Source organism: Alligator mississippiensis, chromosome 1, assembly GCF_030867095.1.
Source record: "Alligator mississippiensis isolate rAllMis1 chromosome 1, rAllMis1, whole genome shotgun sequence".
Taxonomy (NCBI): Eukaryota; Metazoa; Chordata; order Crocodylia; family Alligatoridae; genus Alligator; species Alligator mississippiensis.
Window position 1 is genome coordinate 338,421,722 of NC_081824.1, and position 20,074 is coordinate 338,441,795.

The following is a 20,074-nucleotide window of genomic DNA, read 5'->3' on the forward strand; positions in this document are numbered from 1 at the left end:
TTCTGAATATAGTGAATGGCCATTAAAAAAAAAAGCAATGGTGGCAATAATAGGCATTCTTCTCACAACTCTCAAAATTCAAACATCTCCCTTTCTACTTACAAAATTATGCATGGAGATATACTGCTGACATGAAAAAAAAGTTACCAGAGTCAGATCTGAGACATAGGACAACATTTATTCAACATGTAGGCTGAGTCTAATCTGAGTTAAAATACACTCTGAATCTCCCCAGTAAAATCCTGTAAAAAAATGGAAGTCCTGCCTCCAACAAGCAAAATATAGGAGACCATGCAAATAGATGCAAAGAAACTGATAATCATGAATATTGCCAAGGCAAAAGGAAACTAAATGAGCATGCGTGTGTCCAGAAGTTCAACACCATGCTTCCTTTCATTTGTGTTTCTCTGTCCCCCTACCTCCTCCGGCACTAAAAAAAGGAAAGAATCACCAGTTTGAGTGGCAAAGATCTTTTTGCATAGTCCATAACTTCTCAGTCTTTTCAAACTAAGGATCTTTCTCTCAATTTTTCCCCCTACAACTTCCTCACAAATCAGCAAGTTAAAAAAAAATCTCTCTCTCTCTCAAACTACTACAACTGATCTCTCAAGCTCTGAAGGTGTTGGCTACCATGATTACTCTAATAAACGTTATATTCTTCTATTTGACACTAATCAATTTTAAAACCTCATGACTCTCCTTGACTGCTGCCCTTTCACAACCCTCAGACAAATCCCCTCTATGAAATATACTAGAAAAGGAAAAACACTGTTTTTTAGTCTTGAGAAGAAGAGACTGAGAGGAAATTTAATAGCAGCCTCCAGCTACCTGAAGGGGGAGCAAAAGAGGATGGAGCTAGACTGTTCTCAGTGGTGGCAGATGACAGAACAAGGAGCAATGGCCTCAAGCGGCAGCAAGGGAAGTTTAGGTTAGATATTAGGAAGAATTTTTTCACTAGGAGAGTAGTAAAGCACTGGAACAGGTTCCCCAGAAAGGTGGTAGACGCTCCATTCCTAGAGATTTTTAAGACCCAGCTAGACAAAGACTTAGTTGGGATGATATAATTGGATGGTCCTGCTTTAAGCAGGGGGTTGAACTCACTAAATTACCTCCTGAAGTCCCTTCCAACTCTAATGGTCCATGATTTTATGATTCTAAATACAGCTTTAAGAAAGGACTCATACTGTTTTTCAACCTGGAGTAACTTTACTATTGAAGTTAAACTATATTCAGGGGCTTTAAAATTAAAATGCAAACAAGCAATTAGGTATAACAGCACAAATGGTGTCATAATGCTGGTACAAAATTAGAGCTGGTGCTTTGCAAATGAAACACCAAGTAAACCAATGTAGTATTTTGTGCTTTGTTCATGAAAAGATTTTCCCAATTAGATACCAGTGTGAACGGTAAGATAGAAGGAAGAAAGGTTTTCTTGCACAAGTAACCAGATTTTCAATTCCAGTTTCACTGTTTTTAGTAGTAGTAAGATTGAATTTTGTACATGCCACGGAACAAACTCCACCATCCGCAAGGCCATCACAAAACTCTGTTTCATTGTGTTAGTTCTTATATACCAATTAAAAAATAGCAAGCCAAGTTCTTTATGCATTTGCTCATATACTCTTACATTAGAAATGGAGACTGGGCTCCTTCTACACATTACACTCAAGGTATGATTAACCAGGTAATCACGCATTAAGTTGTGACCCAGCCACACATTCAACCAATTAATAGCATAATAAAACAAGCAATAAGCTACAAAGTTATTCCACAAAAATGTGTAATAACTTAGTAGCATTTTCTAATTACACCATTAATTGAACACATAGCCAAGTGCTCTCCTGTGGCTGGAAGCCCCATCAACTGAGGGGCTCCCAGCCACAGGGGTGCACCACCTGCCAGCGCCACAACTGAAAAGGTTTGTCATGATGGCAACACTCAGCGCTACGTCCACTGTGAGCACTGTCAACTGCAGGGCTTGCAGCAGGGAAAGCATTGCTGCCGCAAGCCACTGGCTGCAGAGCTTGCAGCGGGGCAGCATTGTCAGCTGCGGGGAGAACACTTCTGCCACTGCAAGCCCTGTCAGCTGCAGGGCTAGCAGCCATGAGGACTGGTGTATGCCAGGCTTTCCCTGCACTGGCAATAAGTCACTATGAGATCTAATGCCCAATCCCACAAATCGCACCTCCCACCATGCACGCATGGGCCATGCACAGCCAAGAGCGAGTCCCATACTTGACAGGGCTCTCAGTCCTGGCTGCGCCACACAAGCCCGATCAAATGCAGGACTTGCATGGCACAGCCGAGACCAAGAGCCTCATCTACATTTATTTAGCAATTAACAAGGTAATTGCACAACAAGTATAAACGTGCAGAGGGCAGTCTAAGAGAACAATTCTTCCGTTGTAAAGAACTTGGACCGCAAGTCAGAATATTTGTGAAGCTATGAATTCCTATTTGAAATTTCTAAGTTTATCTTGCAAATTGTGTGTAGGTGTTTTCACACCCAGTATTGCAAGGCACCCTTAATGGGATTTTGTTCCACCCTGGTTGAGAATCATTGCACTAGGTACTACAGTACCAAAAAGGATGAGAAATGAAATCCAGAGAATCAAGAGTCAGCTGTGTGAAGGGTGTCTAAACCACTGCTTATGTGGTCACAATACAAAGTTTAACAGGGATTGACTTCATTCTCTTTTTTTTGCTGATCCTCAAATAAAAAGATGTAGAATGGATGTTCAAAAGTTCATTTGCTCTAAGCACCATGCCCACCCACTGATCTTTGATCCAGACAAAATCCTCCTAGTTTAGGCCTGTCTAAATTAAGTCTCACTATTTCTTAGAGCCACAAACAGGAAAAATGAATTAGGAAGATGAAGAGACTGACTGACAATACAAAATTAAAAGGGGTGAGGGCTTTATATGAAACTTCACAGGACATAAATGTGTGTAGAAAGATTAAATTAGGTCCTTTACATGTTTGCAGGCTCTGATTATGCCTTCTCCATTGCAAGTAAGAGAACAAATCACTGGAAATAGTGGGATAAAAAATAATTTAGGCTGAATATTAGGGAAACTTCCCAGCAGCAACAGCTACTAACCTATTTTCCCAAAGGAAGGGGTAGTAGGGGTACCAGCTTATGACATGCAACATAAATTGTACAAAATAATAGCAAATGTGATGCCACGAGAGGGTACTCTAGTCTAGATCACTGGTCCTCAACTTTTTTCATACCAGGACCCATTTACAAAAATGGATGGCCAGTCCTGACCCACAGTCCCCTGGTCCTGCCAGCATCCATCACTCCCAACACACAGCCCCTGGGCCAAGATAGTGCCCCTTGCTCCCAATCTACAGCCCCCTACCCCACCAGCCCTCAGGCCAGAGCGCAGAGCTTGCAACAGCTCCAGCTCATGCAGGCATCAGTGGAGCGAGTACAGACTCGGCACAGGCTGCAGGGAGAAGGGGAGTCCTATGGCACCCCCCCGCCCTGGACTGGGTTTCCTTGCACTGTGCCAGGCAGCCTGGTCACGGTCCGTCCTGCCCTCTGAGCAGCATCTCCCAGCCACCCTGCCCCGAGAATGGGCACTGGCCCCAGAGCCACCAGCTCAGCCACACAGCTCCCTGTTTCCCCCAAAGGCCCCTGCCCCCCACCTGTTCCCACAACTCAGCCTGGCTGCATGCCGCCATATGTGTGTGTGTGTGTGTGTGTGTGTGTGTGTGTGTGTGTGTGTGTGTGTGTGTGTGCGCGCGCGCGCGCATGCACGCGCACACGCACACACATGCAGATGCGCCCACTGCCTCCAATTACCCCAAGCAGCTCCTTGCAGGCTGGAAGGCTGTCAGCCAGCAAGGGGAAACCGTTGCTTTCTAAATTTTTTTTGGACTTGCTCACAACCCTTTCAAATATTTTTGCAACCCACTTTTGGGTCACAACCTATGGGTTGAGAAACACTGCTCTAGATGACGCAAGGCATCTTGTCCCATCTCTTACTTCCATGATTTTGTACAACTATATTTGTGCACATCTTAAGTGGAAATCTTAAACTAAATGCCTAAATGATTCTCAAAGTGTGAGAACATTGAAAATGTGGTAACAGATGTTATGTTTTTAATGGCACGGCTATGCTGTTCTTATACACTTTGCAGAAGAATCACATGACCCCAAATAAGCAAAGAGTGACCAACATTAAAAACAAATGTCACCGCTTTTTTCTGGATCCTCCAAACACAAATACTATGGAAGACTACATCTTGCCTATTACATTTACACTGTGTCTTGAGTAATGTGTTTTTTTGTTCATAGCATAGCTCAGCAAAGTTGACAGTGACATGCAAATATTTTTCCCTTTTCCCCTCACTATGGTCTCCCACTCATCTCAATTTCAATTCCCACTACTAGCATAATATTCAACTAATTAGCCTCCCACCTTCATTTACCCTTTCTTCCAACAGACACTATTACTTTCAATGTCTCGGAGTTTGGCCTTACAGGAGTACCTATTTGCTTCCCATCCCTCCACCTGTCTATCACTCTGTCTTCTCTTAGCTCTCTCATCCCTTTTTTCACATTGAGTTGTCTGCTCCAACTTCCATTCTTTATTCCCTGTCACTACCACCCCTCCCCCCCACTATTTCCAATCCACTTTAATCCCACCCTTGTTTCTCTTGCAAAAGTTATTCTGCTCCTGTTTGAGTACTGCCAACACCATGGAAGGAAGTTTCGAAACCAGGTAAACTCCCTCCACCAAAAGTCAGCTCTCAATTCTTTTGTTTTCTACCAACAAGCAATACTGCTTCTCTCACAACCACTGACCCACTCTTTCCCTGTTTCTCCCTCTCCATACAGGTTATTGCCTTCTTTCAGTTTGCCCGTGGGCCTGGAATATGGGAATAACCTTCCAAAATTCATGTGCAGAATCTCTGCAATCTGGTCCCTGCTGAAACTCCACTTGTGCTGTAGTGTTGGTGGTACAAGTCACTTATTTTCCTAACATATTTGGAAATTAATTTGGAATAATGTATACAATGGGGGTGGGGGGGGTGGAAGAGGAAGGCTGGTAGAAAAGGGACTATGTAAATATAACTATACAGTACTAAGATATGGCCAAGCCCCACTCCAACAGGTTGTGCCTCTGCCATTTGTCTTTAGAATGTAAAGAAGAACCACATTTTCCTTTCAGTTCTGAAAGCATCTGGCGTACTGGCAATGCAATTAGTAAACACCATAATTTTAAATTTTATACCTTTGCATATAAAGCCATAAAAACAAAAGGTTTCTGTAACCAATATATAAGTAAAGACCTCTACAACAGGAGCATTTCAAATAACGATTTAAATAAAACAGGTGCATCATCCTTTTATCCCAGCAGCAAAGATCGCTGCCAAGATGGAAGCTCAGCAACTTGTGTCTGGGACTTGATGAGTACAAGATCTTAAACAATCCCATTTAGATACCAGTTCTGATTTAAGACTAATACAATATGCCAGAGAGATTCTTTTCTTCCTGGTCTCCTTTCTTTAGGGCAACTAGGCACTAAGCCACAGACAAGTACATCACCATCAGCTTGCTTTACACTTTTACAGCACAGGCCATCCATATCAACAGCTAATCAGCATTCAAATGGATGAGAACAGATGACCCCATGGACTTCAGTCAGACCAGGATTCTGGCAAAGCAGTGGATCTGCCAATTTTGCTAGCTGCAGAAGCCTAAAAGACACCAGTGAGCTTTCTTTGTTCCAGGCCTCCCAACTTCACTGTGCCTCAGACAAAATGCAACACTGCTTCCTAGACTGAGTTATGGTACAAGAGGGCCTTTGTTTTAAGATGCCCTCAGTGAGGAAAGCTCATTTAACAAGAGTAAATTGTGACTTTTATTAAAATGGTCTTAAACAAAAATAAATGCGAGGGCCTTCATGGTGTCCTCCTACTCCCAAAGGATATATCAAAAAAGGTTATAAGACCATGATATATAAAGTAGATATCTTAAAGCATTCAAATTCCACCGCAGTCCAACAATGTCTATTTCCATTTCTGCTTTAACCCTTGAAATCAAGCCTATGAGAACTTCAAGATAGAGGTACACACATCAGCCTTGAGACAACCATCAATCTTTAGAACTATCATATATATAGAGCCCATAATAATGCAAGAAATATTTATATGAACCTCAGGAACTCAGTACGATGATGAAAAGGTTATTTGTGCTTAACCAGGAGCCACAAAGAAGAATTATGTAACTCAGTGGGGATCAACCTTTTCGGCAGGTGGGCCACAAATTAGCCCTGCTCGCCCTGCCCGATCTGCTGCTGCGCTGCCTGTCCCCTCCTGTGCCACCCTGATGTAACTAACGAAGTGACAACATGAAAGTATTGTACCAAATCGTACATGTCATTATAGTATATACCAAGGTCTAAAAACTCCGGATTTCTGAAAAACAAAGCACATGGAAGTGAAAATTTATTTTGAAGTGAGTAGACAAAAAGGCCCCATGTAAACCCACTCCTTGTGCATGTTATGCCACATCTGTTTGCTTCAGTCAAAAAGTTCTCACTGTTTTGCTCCTGACGGCCCTGCAAAAGCTAGCAGAGCTGGATTCCACTCTCTTGTGTATTAGCACCACCATTACATTTCCCATTCTAATCAGGTATGCCTATGCAAGCCAATTAAAGAAAATGAGGTTGCACACGTGTCACTGAGGTCATTATTGAGTCCATCCGGATGGCAGTCATACCCCTAAGGGGAGAACTCAAGAAACTTTGTTACAGGTATGGCAGATGATGCTTGATAAAGAAAAAGTTTGGCTTTCACACATGGAAGGTTGGCTTTTTCCACACTAAAAGATGTTTGCCAGTATAGCTAAGGTGATTTAACAATCTCCAATACAGGCAAACACTGAATTTGTGTAAGCTGGTCTTAACAGCTTAAGCTTGTTTCTCCTCCTGCATGTCTTAGAACAAGAAAAAAATTCCTGTAAAATGAAAAATTGTGTGAACAAACTTATCTGAAGCTATTTTTGACAATTTTGAATGTAAACAGATTCAAGTTCATACTGTTCCATTCAGCTTTTATTTTTTCTTTTAATAGTTAATAATCATTCAAGGCCAGACATAACAGTTAAGGCAGGTCAAAAATTGATAGAAGTTGACAATTCAACAAGAAGGCCAGTTACATAGGACATGCAGATACAGACATACATGTCTATTTGTGGACATATACCCCAAAAAAGTTTTACACAATTATGAAAGTAAAGCATGACAAATATTGTCTGTCAGTGGTAGAGAAGCAGAAGTAGGATCCTCATCTGAACAACAAATATAGCACACCTTTCACTTAATAACAAATTCTCTTTTCTAAGCCTACTAACCATTTTTCAGTGAATGGCACTGCATGCACCCCTGCCTCTTTCGCCCCCACTGGCCATATGCCTTCCAGGAAAAGATACAAAAGGCAGGGGAGTTCTTCTAGGTATGCTAAAACATTTGCATACATCTTATTAAAAAAAGGAACGGGTATATTTCCAAGACTATTTCCAGGCTAATTACCCCATCTTGCAGGTCATGTTTGGTCCAGAAAATTTACGTGGTAGCCAAAAAGATTTTTGGTATTTCCAAAAATGGAATTTGCTAATAATTTGGAAAGAATATATTTAAACATTCAGTAGGAAAGTATAGATATTGCATAGGAAAGACAAGAAAGAGTCACAGGCAGGGCTGGAAAAGTAAATACAAAATAAGAGCCAACAAATTCAAACTGGCTTTTGCTTTTAAATATTCTCACATTTGCTTTATTCTATTATTACCTACTCCCACGTCAAGATTATAAGTGGTCCACTTGACTTCTGATGTGCAGGAAGATGATGAGAACAAGAACTGATTTGAGAAAAAATAAATAAATAAATAAAATCTACTAATAATGAACTAGTGCCTTTGAAAGCAGTTTAGATGCCCATGCATTCTGAATAATGCTGAAATATCTCGAGCTCAGATGTCCTCTTCCATGATTTTATTTCCACAATGTTCTGCCATTTTTATGCAGATGATGCCAACAAAAAGATGTAGGACAGAAACACAGATATCACTTGAAGAGAAAAAAAAAGAACTAAGGAGTGAGGGGTGCCAAAAACATGGCCCACATGCTAGATCTAGCCCTTAAAGCCAGTTTGCCTGACCTGCTGGGCACAGGCAACACTGGGGGGGGGGGGAAGGACAGCAGAGCACATGCCCCCCCAGATTTCTGCACTAATAGTGGGGTGCAGGGCTGCACTGCAGCAAGGCCAGAGCCTGTGCTTGGCAGCAACAAAGGGGGGCAGCACAGGGTTGTACCCCTCCCACTTGCAGCACCACACTACTCAGCTACTGAAGTGGGCAGGCTGGTGGGGGGCCAAATGTGGTCAGGGGTAGACACAGTTTGCTGCAGAATCAGGGTCCACATGGACATGGCCCTCAGCAGCACGGGTCAAGCAAAGACTGTGCTAAACAGCTTTTCCCATCTAGCAGCCACTTGCCTTAGTATTGCTGTCCCTGCTGATCCTGTACCCTGTGCCAGATCCAACCCAAAAAGGAGCCAGCGGTCTGTGTCCAGTCTGCAGCATGGGACAAATTCAACACCCCTGGACGAATCCAAGTACATTTTAACCCCTTCTTCTGGCACGGATGCAATTGATCACCTCTGCATTTGTCAACAGTCGTGCTGGCTAGAAAACAGAAGTGTTCCATGGCTTCTCTGAACAGTTTTATTTAATCTGTGCGTGGGTCCTGTTCTGTGTAAACTAGAGCCATCCAGATTTCTACTGACTGCAGGATGCAGGAGAAATGTCATCAGCATGCAATCCTTGTAGTCTTTCTGACACCTTATTCAATTGCCACTCAGTAAAGTCTCTTATTTAAAATGTTGCCTTTTGATCCAAGTCATCTTTACACTTGGGACAAAATTTAAGCGCTTATTGTAGTGGGAAAAAGAAAAAAAAAAAAATACCTCTCAGAGCATGAATCCTCCCTCCCCTCCAAGTCAGTCAGCTGTGACCTGCATAGTTTCACAGATTTCATAGATGTTAGGGCTGGAAGGGACCTTGAAGATCATCAAGTCCAGCCCCCTGCCCCAGGGGCAGAAAGTCAGCTAGGGTCGAAGGATCCCAGCAAGATAAACATCCAAACGTTTCTTGAAAGAGTCAAGAGTAGGTGCCTGGAGGGAGTTTATCTGGAGGGAGTCTATTCCAGGTCTTAGGGGCTCGGATCATAAAGAAATTTTTTCTTATGTCTAGCCTAAAACGGTCTTGTAGGAGTTTATGACAGTTGGTCCTTGTTTTTTCTTGGGGAGCTCTGGTGAACAGATGTTCCCCCAGATCCTGATGTACACCCCTTATGTACTTATAAGCAGCCACCAGGTCCCCCCTGAGCCTGTGCTTTTCCAGACTGAAGAGTCCCATGGCTCTCAGCCTCTCTTCTTAAGGCCTATTCTCTTCCCCTCTGATCATGCGCGTGGCTCTCCTCTGGACTCTCTCAAGCTTCTGGACATCCTTCTTGAATTGCGGAGCCCAGAATTGGATGCAGTACTCCAGCTGCGGCCTCACCAAGGCCAAGTACAGAGGGAGTATGACATCCTGAGATTTACTTGAGAAGCATCTATGGATGCAAGCTAGAGTTTTGCTTGCTTTACCAACTGCGACATCACATTGGTGGCTCGTGTTCATCTTGTGGTCAATCATGACCCCCAAGTCTCTTTCAGCCGTGGTAGCAAGCATAGCGCTGCCAAGCCTATATGTAAGCTGAGGGTTTCCCCCCGCTCCCCCAAGGTGTAATATCTTACATTTATCAGTATTGAACATCATCAGGTCTGTATCTGCCCACTTAGTAAGTTTATCCAAGTCAGCCTGGATCACTAGCCTGTCTGCAGGTGTGAACGCTATTCCCCAAAGTTTAGTGTCATCAGCAAACTTGGCCCGCGTGCTTCTGACACCAATGTCCACATCGTTGACAAAGATGTTAAAGGGAACTGGTCCAAGGACAGAGCCTTGGGGGGACGCCACTGGTCATGGCACACCATAATGATTCACTACCATCAACCACTACTCTCTCAATCCGACCTCAGAGCCAGTTTCCCAGCCATCCGACTGTGGTGTAGCCAAGGCCAGGGGTTGGCCAAATTTTCCATGAGGAGGTCATGGGACACCAGATCAAAGGCTTATTTAAAGTCCAGATATATGACAACAATCTCTTTTCCCTTGTCCAGGTGATATGTCACCTGGTCATAGGAGATGAGATTGGTCAGGCAAGACCTACCTGTGACAAACCCGTGCTGGCTATTTCCTCGGGATGCTGCCCTCAGCCCACTTATCCAGAAGTGGCTCCTTGATAATTTTCTCCAGAATCTTACTAAGGATTGAGGTCAAGATGATTGGCCTATAATTCCCAGGATCTGCTTTCTGCCCTTTCTTGAAGGGCAGAAGTTGTGGAAACAAAAAAAAAAAACAAAAAAAAAAAAACAAAAAAAAAAAACAATTAAATCAATCAATCTACATTTTTTTTAGGGATATTAGATTTTGCTTCCTCAGGTTTTAAGCAATCACACTGACGAACAATATGTCAGAATATGAGGATGATTTCACCCTATGAATTCTTGTCTTTCTTTTATTTTCATTGTCCAAGCATATTAAAAAGCTAACCAAAAAGCAAAAGCAAAGTATTTTCAACAACTTGGACACAATATTCTAGCACTTCCTCCCCCCCCCAGACTGAAGAGCATTAAACCAGTACATATTTTCCAACGTACGGATCCTTGAAGCCATTATCAGATCATCCATCACTTAATGGTTAGACATTATCACTGACATTGACTTTTTAGTACTTTCCTTTCCATTTTCTTCATTTTTCAGCATTTAGTTCTGAATCTGCAAGTTCAAATCTGTCATGCAAGGCAAAGTGCTTCACTTGTTTCCCCAAGATTTCTCATTTCATGCAACATTGAAAAGGATTATACTGTTATCATAAAATAAGATTGCAACTTCATTATCAAATTCAAACCTCTGCCTTTCAGTTGTTTAAATGACAATCAATTTGATTTTTGTCATTTCTGAGTGCACAGCAAATACAAGCTGCTCTTGAATGAAGCTGATATTGCATGGCTGATGGAACCCCCAAACAAGAGCTTTAACAAAGCAGCAATGACTAAAGCATCAATATTTTCTTACTTATGAGATCAAGTCCTGACTTATGCTGTGTCCAAGATGAAATCAATTCATGAAGAATCCAGAAAAATGGGCCCTTTCTTCCTTTTACTGACAACTCCTGATTATTTGACAACTCCTGATGATGCTTATATTTTACAAGAGAATAATCATTCATTCCATTATTTCCTTCTACAGTATTCAACCACAGTTACAGGAAAAGAATCTCTTTCCACGCACCCATGGGGAGCACTCTTTCCCGCCTATGCAGGGGGTCGGACTCGATGATCTATTGAGGTCCCTTCCGACCCTAACATCTATGAATCTATGAATTTCTCCCTTCCTTGATGCAGCACGCATGGATGATCTCCTATATTCAATGATTTCCCTTATTCTGTCTTCGACCCTCCTCCTCAATGTACAGTTCCAATGCCTTTCTTGTGTTGCTTAAACCTTTCCTAAGCAAAGTGAGTGAAAACTCAGTCTATCAAAGTACACTGAACAGTACACAAGACGAGTGAATTTTTAAGCCCAAATGCAGATAGGATTAACTCCATAATATAGCACCATTATGAACAATGAATCCAAGTAGAAGCAATTTGATAGTAAGGTATGCAAATCAATGCTAGAAGGATATCAAAAATAAGAAACACGGCTGCTTAAAAGCGGAACAACGAAGAAAAGCCACAAATGATCCCACTGGGGACTTGTAATGTTTATACTTGCCAAAGCAGATAACTTTCAAATATGGCCATTTCAAATCTCAAAGAAAAGGTATAAAGCAACCAAAAGATATTTTTTTAATTCTACTGCATAAAGTAAGTGGTGCGGACATCAAATATTTGGTGCAATAGAATAATAAAAGTTGTTCTCAAAACCCTAATGCTATTTATATACCATTTACTAGGCTAGTGATTCTCAGCCAAGGTGCCCCGAGATCCTTTCAAGGATGCCATGGGGCACCACACAATGTAACACTGTTAAGTTTTAAAAACATGATTCACAAGATAAAACCACATATTTCAAATAGAAATCCATATCTGTGGTCTTTCTGAATTCTTTGCAACAGAAAAACTGCTCTATTTTTTCTGTAGTCAAAAAAAAAAAGTGAAAACTAAGTGTGGACATTTTCCAAGGGGTGCCTTGAGTCTATCCAGGGCTTCAAGTCCATTCAGGGGTGCCTTCAGTCTCAAAAAGGTTGATAACCACTGTACTACACTTACCTCCCAAGTTGGCAGAATCATTTTTAAAAAAAATGTGTGCAGATATTTTAATGAATAATTCTAGGTGGTGTGCATGAACTGGTAGGGCCTCATATTAAGTAAATTTAGCACTACAGGCCTTTACTTTGGCAGTCTCCACTATTTTCAATGGAAGTGACCTGGACATTTCATTATTTTTTTTATGTAGTAAAAAAAAAAAAAAAAGGAAAAGTAAGAGCTAGTATTTTCAATGGGGTGCCTCGAGTCTAATGAGGTTGAGAACCAGTGGCAAAGTTCTTTCCAACAGGTAGTATGGAATTGATCTGGACATGAAAGAAAGAGATTTGAAATGGCCATATTTGAAAGTTTTGGTCTTTCTGGGTCAGCATGTTGTTGACACTGTTTTCCTATCTAAAATATGAGCTTATCTTGTGACTGATGCTTGAACACCTAACAGTGCTAACAGTGTGGTACCCCTTTTGAGACTCGCTGAGCTATGCAGTAGGTTCCACACATTTCATTATTTTTTGCAAACAACTATTAACCTGAAAGTTGTTAAAAAAGCACTATTCATCATTTTCACATTTAACACAATTACAGCCCAATCCTGAAGATTAAACAATGCCGCATAATCAACCCTATACTATATACAAGAAAAGACTGAACAATTCATAGCCAAGCTATTTAGTGAGACCTCTTCCTTCAGCTATTTGGAAACTATTCTAAAACATCTGAATTCATGAAAAATGCCCCAGAAAAGGACTAAGTTTGTCACCCTTACTAATCAGCAATCTAAAACTAATGCTTCTGTTGAGATCTTTAGTTATCTGTATAATCTTACCCAATTCCCCCCCTCTGGAGGTTTTAGAGACAGGCATAAACATGTTGTCAACCAGTTAGACATGTCTATAAAGGAGGTTGCAGCTCTAATTAAAATGTAAGAGCATATTAAGAGCATCATATGCACAATTCAGTCTCCAGTTTGATAATCAATCAGAGTACTGCATTACACAGCTGAAATGACAAACAGGGGACTTAAGAATGAAAGCACTACAAAGTTTTCAAAGTTTAACAAGCCCCAACAAGAGCAGCAATATTTCATCTGGGAGCACACTGTAATAAGTTGAACTAAGTCATAAATTTATCCTCCTAAATTATGCCGATACTCTGAACAGGACAATTTAACCCCCAGTCTAAGCTGCACAACCTATTGAATAGACCAAGTTCCCTCCCATTTCCTATATCAAACGAATGCCTTAAAGATACCTCTAAAATGCAGGAGCTTTCAGCATGCCAAAGATCGTGTCCCAATGCTGTTCCAATCCCCAAATTGTCAGGTCTCCTACAAACTGAAATAAGATCTACGAAATACTGTAAGCTCAACAGCTCTCTAGAGAGGAGAAGCTTGAAAGGGAAGTGAAATATGGAAGAGTGAACAGCCTAGGGAAAAAGGGAGTTGGTTAGTAATTATACAAACATAAGAGGGAAAAAAGGCAACAGCAGGGTTTGACCTCTCTCCATACAAATCAGCGCCTGACTATCACTACACATTTAAGCTACCTTGCCAGCTGCCCACTGAATAGCAAAAGTGATTTCAAATACCAATAAAATATAGTATATTATTTCCAAACACATTTATTTGGGGTTTGAGGAGGCATCTTAACAAAAAGCAAACTTGTTTTAGATTCACATTAGTATATCTTGAGAGAATAAATTTAACAGCAGACCAAGAATTTTTAAAAACAAGAGCCAAAGGCTAGGCTCTTCAGATCTGTATTTAAGACGCCCAAATAATCTGACAAATTTTTAAGAATGCCAAATACTGAGCAACTTGCGTCAACTTCTTGGAGCCTTGTTCCTGCCTGACCAAACCTCTACCACTATTCAGGATGTAACATTCTGAAGATGCAAATAGCACCTGCTGACTTCCTTAAACTGACACATCCTCAAAAAGTTGTTGTTAATTTCTATTTTAAATAATCAATGCTCAAAATTTGATTTCGTTCTCCAAATATGTAAGGCTTCAAGTGTTAAAACTTATTGAGAAAGCAAGGAGGAGAGACAGGCATTAGGCTGTTCTCAAAACCCTACTGTATTGAATCGGTTTATCTATAACTTTCCAAAAAAAAATAAATAAATAAGGCACATGATCAAGTGACAAATTTTGCCAATGATGACCATTTACTTTTGCCTGTAACAAAGCTATTAAAATCCTGCACAAGCAATCCTGCTCCCTATAATGAATACCTAGAACAAAATACCGTAAGCTTTGAGGTAAATTAGCAAGTTGCAGCATCTGGACTTGGCGTGCTCCAGTAACAAAAGTTTAGTTCAGAGCCCCGTAAGTCCATGTATCTATACTCCAGGCTACTGAACTATTTTTTTTTTTCAAAAAAAAAAAGTGTGTAGGAAAGATTATTTTTGTTTGACTTGTGCCAAACAATTCATACAGGATTTTCATTCTTAGATCACAAAAGGTGTTCTATAAAAGCAGACTCACACTGTCACCCCATCCCTAAAGATGAAAAACTAGAATCCATGATTTGCCAAAACACAGCACCAGGAATTAGTTGCAAAGGTAGGAAAGGAACTGGTCTCCAGACTCCATGCCATTCACTATCTACCACTGGACAACAAAGCTTAAAATGTTTCCAAAGATTGTTACAACAGCTTATCTCTAAAGCCATACATAGTAGGGGTGTGCGAAAAGGGCCGTATTCAATTCAGATTCAGCCCAAATCGGGGGCAGCGATTTGATTCGTTGATTCAGATCACTGTCCCGATTCAATTCAGCAGAATCGGAATCTGAAGCTTCAATGCTGATTTGGAGAATCAGTGATTTGGCCACAGACACAGCTTTAAATGTTTTTTCTACATACCTCGAGGTACCAGGCGCGGCTCGTGAATGCTGAGATGGTGGGGCAGATGGAGTGTCCCACAGGAGTACAGGGGATGAACCCAGAAGTGGACCAAAAGTACTTCCGCGCTACCCCGGCTAGGCAATCAGCCGCAGGGGGACCCCAGGTGCCCCCTGACCCAGGAGGTACCAGTCACCGAGCTGGGAGGGGGGCACGGGACCAGTGCACTCCCCTGCAGACCCAGAAGTAGACCGAAAGTGTTTCCAGTCTACTTCCAGGTCTGCCGCTGAGCACACTGGGGACCCCCCACACTCCAGTGGAATACTCCATCCATCCCACCATATCAGTGTTCATGAGCCACCTGGTACCCTGAGGTATGTAGAAAAAACATTTTAAGCTGTGTCTATGTCTGAATCATCGAATCTTCCTGAATCTCTCCAAATCAATTCAGAGGGTTCCAATTCGATTCGGAGAGATTAAAGGGACTCCTGATTCGGTGGCCGAATCTGCAAATTGAATCAAATCAGGCCGAATCTCCACCGAATCAGCAACTGAAGCTTTGCACAGCCCTAATACATAGACTATTTTTTTAAAACACAAATTCAAAATGTGCTTGTTTTAAAAAAAATAATTTGTTGTCATCAGAACACTTTAAAATTCCATCATCTCTCACACCTCCACCCCTCCTTGGGACATCTACTATCATACCAATGGGGAATTAAAAACAGCACTTAACTTGTAGGAAAATGTGACTGCAAAAACCCTAACATTAGGAAGAGCACTCCAGAGCCAAAGTATTAACAAAACAGGCCTTAAAAGTAGTTTTAAAGTGAAGGCTGCTCAACTGGTGGCCCATGGGCTACATGCATTGCTCCAGCTGCAATAGTAGCTATGATCTCCCAGCTTCGACTCCCTCCTCTGGTTTCCTCTCCCTGTCCCTGCACAAGGAAGTAGTGTGGTGCAGTGCAGTACAGCCTGCAGTGCCAAGGGAGACGGTTGGGCAGGACACCCATGCAACATGGTGAAGCGGGGGAGCTGAGGATGAGGCCAGGATGGCCACACACATGGTGCTGCAAGGAGGGGAACCCAGCAGCATGCAGCACAGGAGCAGCAGCTCACATTGGTGCAGCCCGTAAGGCATGAAGAGCCTGAACTCTTCGAAGTTGGCCAACCCTATTTGTAAAGGTCTAATAAACTATATCTTTAATAACAAGGACATGAAGGCACCACAACTCCTGCATTTCTCAATATAGCTTTTTTTCTACGTATCCAATCTTTTAAGGTCCAATCTGCACAGGGAGTGCATGACTACACTGGTGTCCCCAACCAAAGTCCCAGCGACTTCAACAGCAACTCTCAGAAACACTTAACTCATACTCTCCACTACCTGTTGCAAGCTCTTTGTGATAGGCCGTGTCCAGCATGTCACTGTAGCTGTTAAAGAAAATTCCAGATAATACGCTATTCGAAAAAAGCCAAAAGTAATTTGTAAAATTCTGAAACCAGGAAGTATATGACCTTATTTAAAATAAAAATGGAATTTAACAGTAAAGAATACAGCCTCAGGGAGCCCAAAAAATCAGACACGCAAGCTTCCTGGCTTCCCAACTAAGTGACTGAGTTCACAAGAAACAGACAGAAAGACAACAAAGGGCTTCACCTCAAGTCTGCGTCAAGGTCCTCTAGTCCACAAAGGATTCCACCGATTTCAAAGGGTCCCCATTGGGCATAAGGGGCCTTGCCAGTAGATCCCACTGCAGGAATTCAAGTATCAGCTCTTTTGAAAATCTTTGCTTCAAGTGTTTGTTCCTTCTGGAATGAGTAATACAACAGTCTGGACAGCTGTTTTCCCAATCATCAGAATCTTGGGGAAGTAATTTTTCTAATAACCTAAAATAGAAAGTATAAGGAGCAACGGTAACAAGTATTGCCATATTTTACTGCAAATAAAACCTGAAAGGTGTTTGTTTCCCTACTTCTTCTTCAAAGGGGTTTCTTTTGTACCTTAATGTTGCCTTCAAGTACAAGGCATGGTAATACCTGGTCTAACAGCTGGAACTTAGTGTAAAATGATCATAAATCTGAACGATAGCAAACAGTTTAATAGCTCATTTCAAAAACATTTTGCTGCTGGAGCATATTTTAACTGACACTTAGATTTTTTTAATTTATGTTAATTTAAAGAAAAAATTTCAGCTTTCCCTCACCTTTTGATTATATTTAAAGGGAATCCGAGGCAGGCCCAAGAACTCCCCTCCCGTTCCTATACATGCGCATGCTGCCTCCTGCATTTTCAGCTTCAACTCTACCACTGTCAAGATACCTCGGCACATAGGGGATTACTAGATTCAATGAAGCTCCACCCTGCGTCACAAAAGGCCTTGTGTACCCATATGATGCAAGCAGCATAGTGGATCAACAAAAAGGTAAATTTGGCCGCGTGCAAAAACAATGCCAAATACACAAAGAAAACCTAAAAAAAGAGTTCCCCAATCTTTCAACCCATATATCCAATTGCTTAGCCTAGTAATGTTTAGGAATAAATTTAAAGATGATGCTCGTCTCCTTCCACCAGGAGTTTTAAATAGCATTCTGGGTCACTTTTTCTCACCACCAAAAATGCTTCAGGCACAAGAAAGTTTTGTTTGGTTTTCTAAAGCAGTGGCCACATTTACTCTTCCACAGCTCGACCTAATTTGATCATTCCAATCCAGGTGGCCATATAGGATCTTTCTTCTACAAGTCATCATGCAACAGAATTACACAACGAGCATTACTTGCATTACAGGAGCAGCCACTGGTTGTACTGTGTGAGTATAGAGGCAAACTAAAACAAAAACCTCAATAACAGCGACACAATACAGAGGACAGGGAAAGGTGCTGCCTGGAAGGTGAGAGAATGGAAGGAATCGTGGCCTTCTAGCTGCTAATCCCAACATGAGGGATTTCCATTAATAGATCACAAGAGGCAGTTTATACACATAAGAAATGTCATTTCCTGGTCATATCATACGTTCAGGGGACAGCAGGTGCTGGCTGGGGTGCTCTGCTTGGTGTCCCCTCCCCTTGTCAACAAAATGGAAAACATTAACATGCTCCTTTATATTCATGGTGCAACTCCACCTTGAATATGGTGCCTAGATCCGGTCCTCACCCCTCAAAAATACAGAAGAACTAGAGAAGGCACAGAGAAGGGCAACAACGATGATTAGGGGCATGGAGGAACTAAAGAAGGCAGACTAAAGAGGCTAGGCCTATTCAATTGAAAAAAAAAAAAGTGATGCTTGAGCAGGGACATAAGGGCTTAGAAAACACAAAATGGCAAAGAAAGTAAATAGGGATTTACTATTCTACTACCTCTCGCAATACAAGAACTGGGGGTCACAAAATGAAACTAGGAGGGAGCGAGTTTAAAACTAACAAAAGGCAATTCTCCCCCCACCCCAGTGTGTAATAGAAAGTGCGGAACTCCTTGCCACCAGATGTTGTGCAAGTTGAGTGTTTAACCAGAACCAGAAAGGGACTGGACACATTTTTGGAAGAAAAGGGGCATCAGAAGCTACTGAGCACAGAAGCAATGGATACAGCCTCTGAATTAGAGCTTCCTAGGCCTGAAATGCTGGAGGCTGCAAGTGGGGAGAGGAAGAATGGAAAAAAACCCTGGTCATTCCTAGCTCACTCTCCCTTTCAGCATCTACCCTCTGCCCTCGTGACACAGGACACTGGGCCAGGCAGTCCTGTCGTCTGACCGACAAAGTGGCACTTCTTATGTTCTTAACCCATGACCCCCACTCTCTCCCCCATTTATTTTATTTGCCCCCTGTATTTCGTTGGTGTCTTCAGCCACCTCCCTGATAAAGTGGGGGACTTGTAATTTTTCCACATGGCTATCAACCCGCTACTTTCCCTACAGCAAACAGGCCTGGCGGACACCGGGGCCAAGCGTGGCAGCTGGACAGGAGGGCCCTGCCACACAATCAAAGGAAACCTGGAGAGAAACCAGCGGCAGAGCCACTCTGCATTTTCCAGCACTAATTCTGTTGCCGGATGGCTCTTGCGATAGCTGGCGAGTCCTTTTTAACAGGGTGACCATGACTTTGCAGGGGCGTCCAGCTTCAATATGCTACCCACTGCAGCAGGACCATGCGCCTACCAAGGAGGGGCACTGCAGACTTGGGAAGGGACCCTGAGAGCAGGACACCAACAAGGTCCCAAGCTCAGGGCCACAGCGCTCACCTCAGCAGCAGCCTGCCCCCCCCACCATACAGAATTAAGGAGGAAGCTCAGCAGAGGGCTAATCCCCCCCATGAGAGGTGAGAGCCCCCCGGCGGTTTAAAAATCATAATGGGGGTGTCCTCCTATGGGGCTGCTCCTTCACTTAGGCGGACTCGTTAGTCAATGAACCGGTTTCACTTTTTTTCTCGCAGCTCCCCCCTGCCAAAAGCCAAAGTGTAATTTGACCCCTGGGTGTAGAGCAAGGCTAAGTTCCCCCGGGGCTTGCCTCGCGCCGCCAAAACTTTCCTCGGGCGACAGCAGGGAGGGGAGCGCCGGGGCCGTCCCCCCGCCCGCGCGCGAACAAAGGCGCCAAGCGCCATGGGGGACCCCCCCGCAGCGGGCGCGAGGCCGCACAAAGGCGGCGGAGCGGGGCGGGGCAGCGGCTCCAGCGCAACTTTCCCCTGGCCGGCGCGGGGGGGCCTTTGTAGACACACGTGGTGGTGGCGGCGGGGCACGGCGAGGGGACTCCGGCCCGTGCCCCGCCGCCAGATACCGCCGTGCCGCGCCGCCCCCCGCCCCAGCTCCCTCGGCGGGCCTTAGCGCCAAACAGGGAGGCCGGGCCCCGCGCCGC

The 20,074-nt window shown here is 43.0% G+C and overlaps 1 protein-coding gene across 5 annotated transcripts in view; it reads right to left on the reverse strand.

Annotated features, from left to right (window-relative positions):
• JADE3 (jade family PHD finger 3) overlaps nt 1-20,074 on the reverse strand; it is a 97,890-nt gene that overhangs the window by 77,586 nt on the left and 230 nt on the right. For 2 of the 5 annotated variants that reach the window (XM_059720953.1, XM_059720952.1), the window contains exons 2-3: nt 16,889-17,118; nt 10,285-10,436 (exon numbers count right to left, since the gene is read on the reverse strand). The exons of 1 other annotated variant lie outside the window; for it this stretch is intronic. The gene's annotated coding sequence lies outside the window, so the exon portion shown is untranslated. The remainder of the gene's footprint in view (nt 1-10,284; nt 10,437-16,888; nt 17,119-20,074) is intronic. 2 more of the 5 variants (XM_006277453.4, XM_019485129.2) reach the window with 1 other exon arrangement.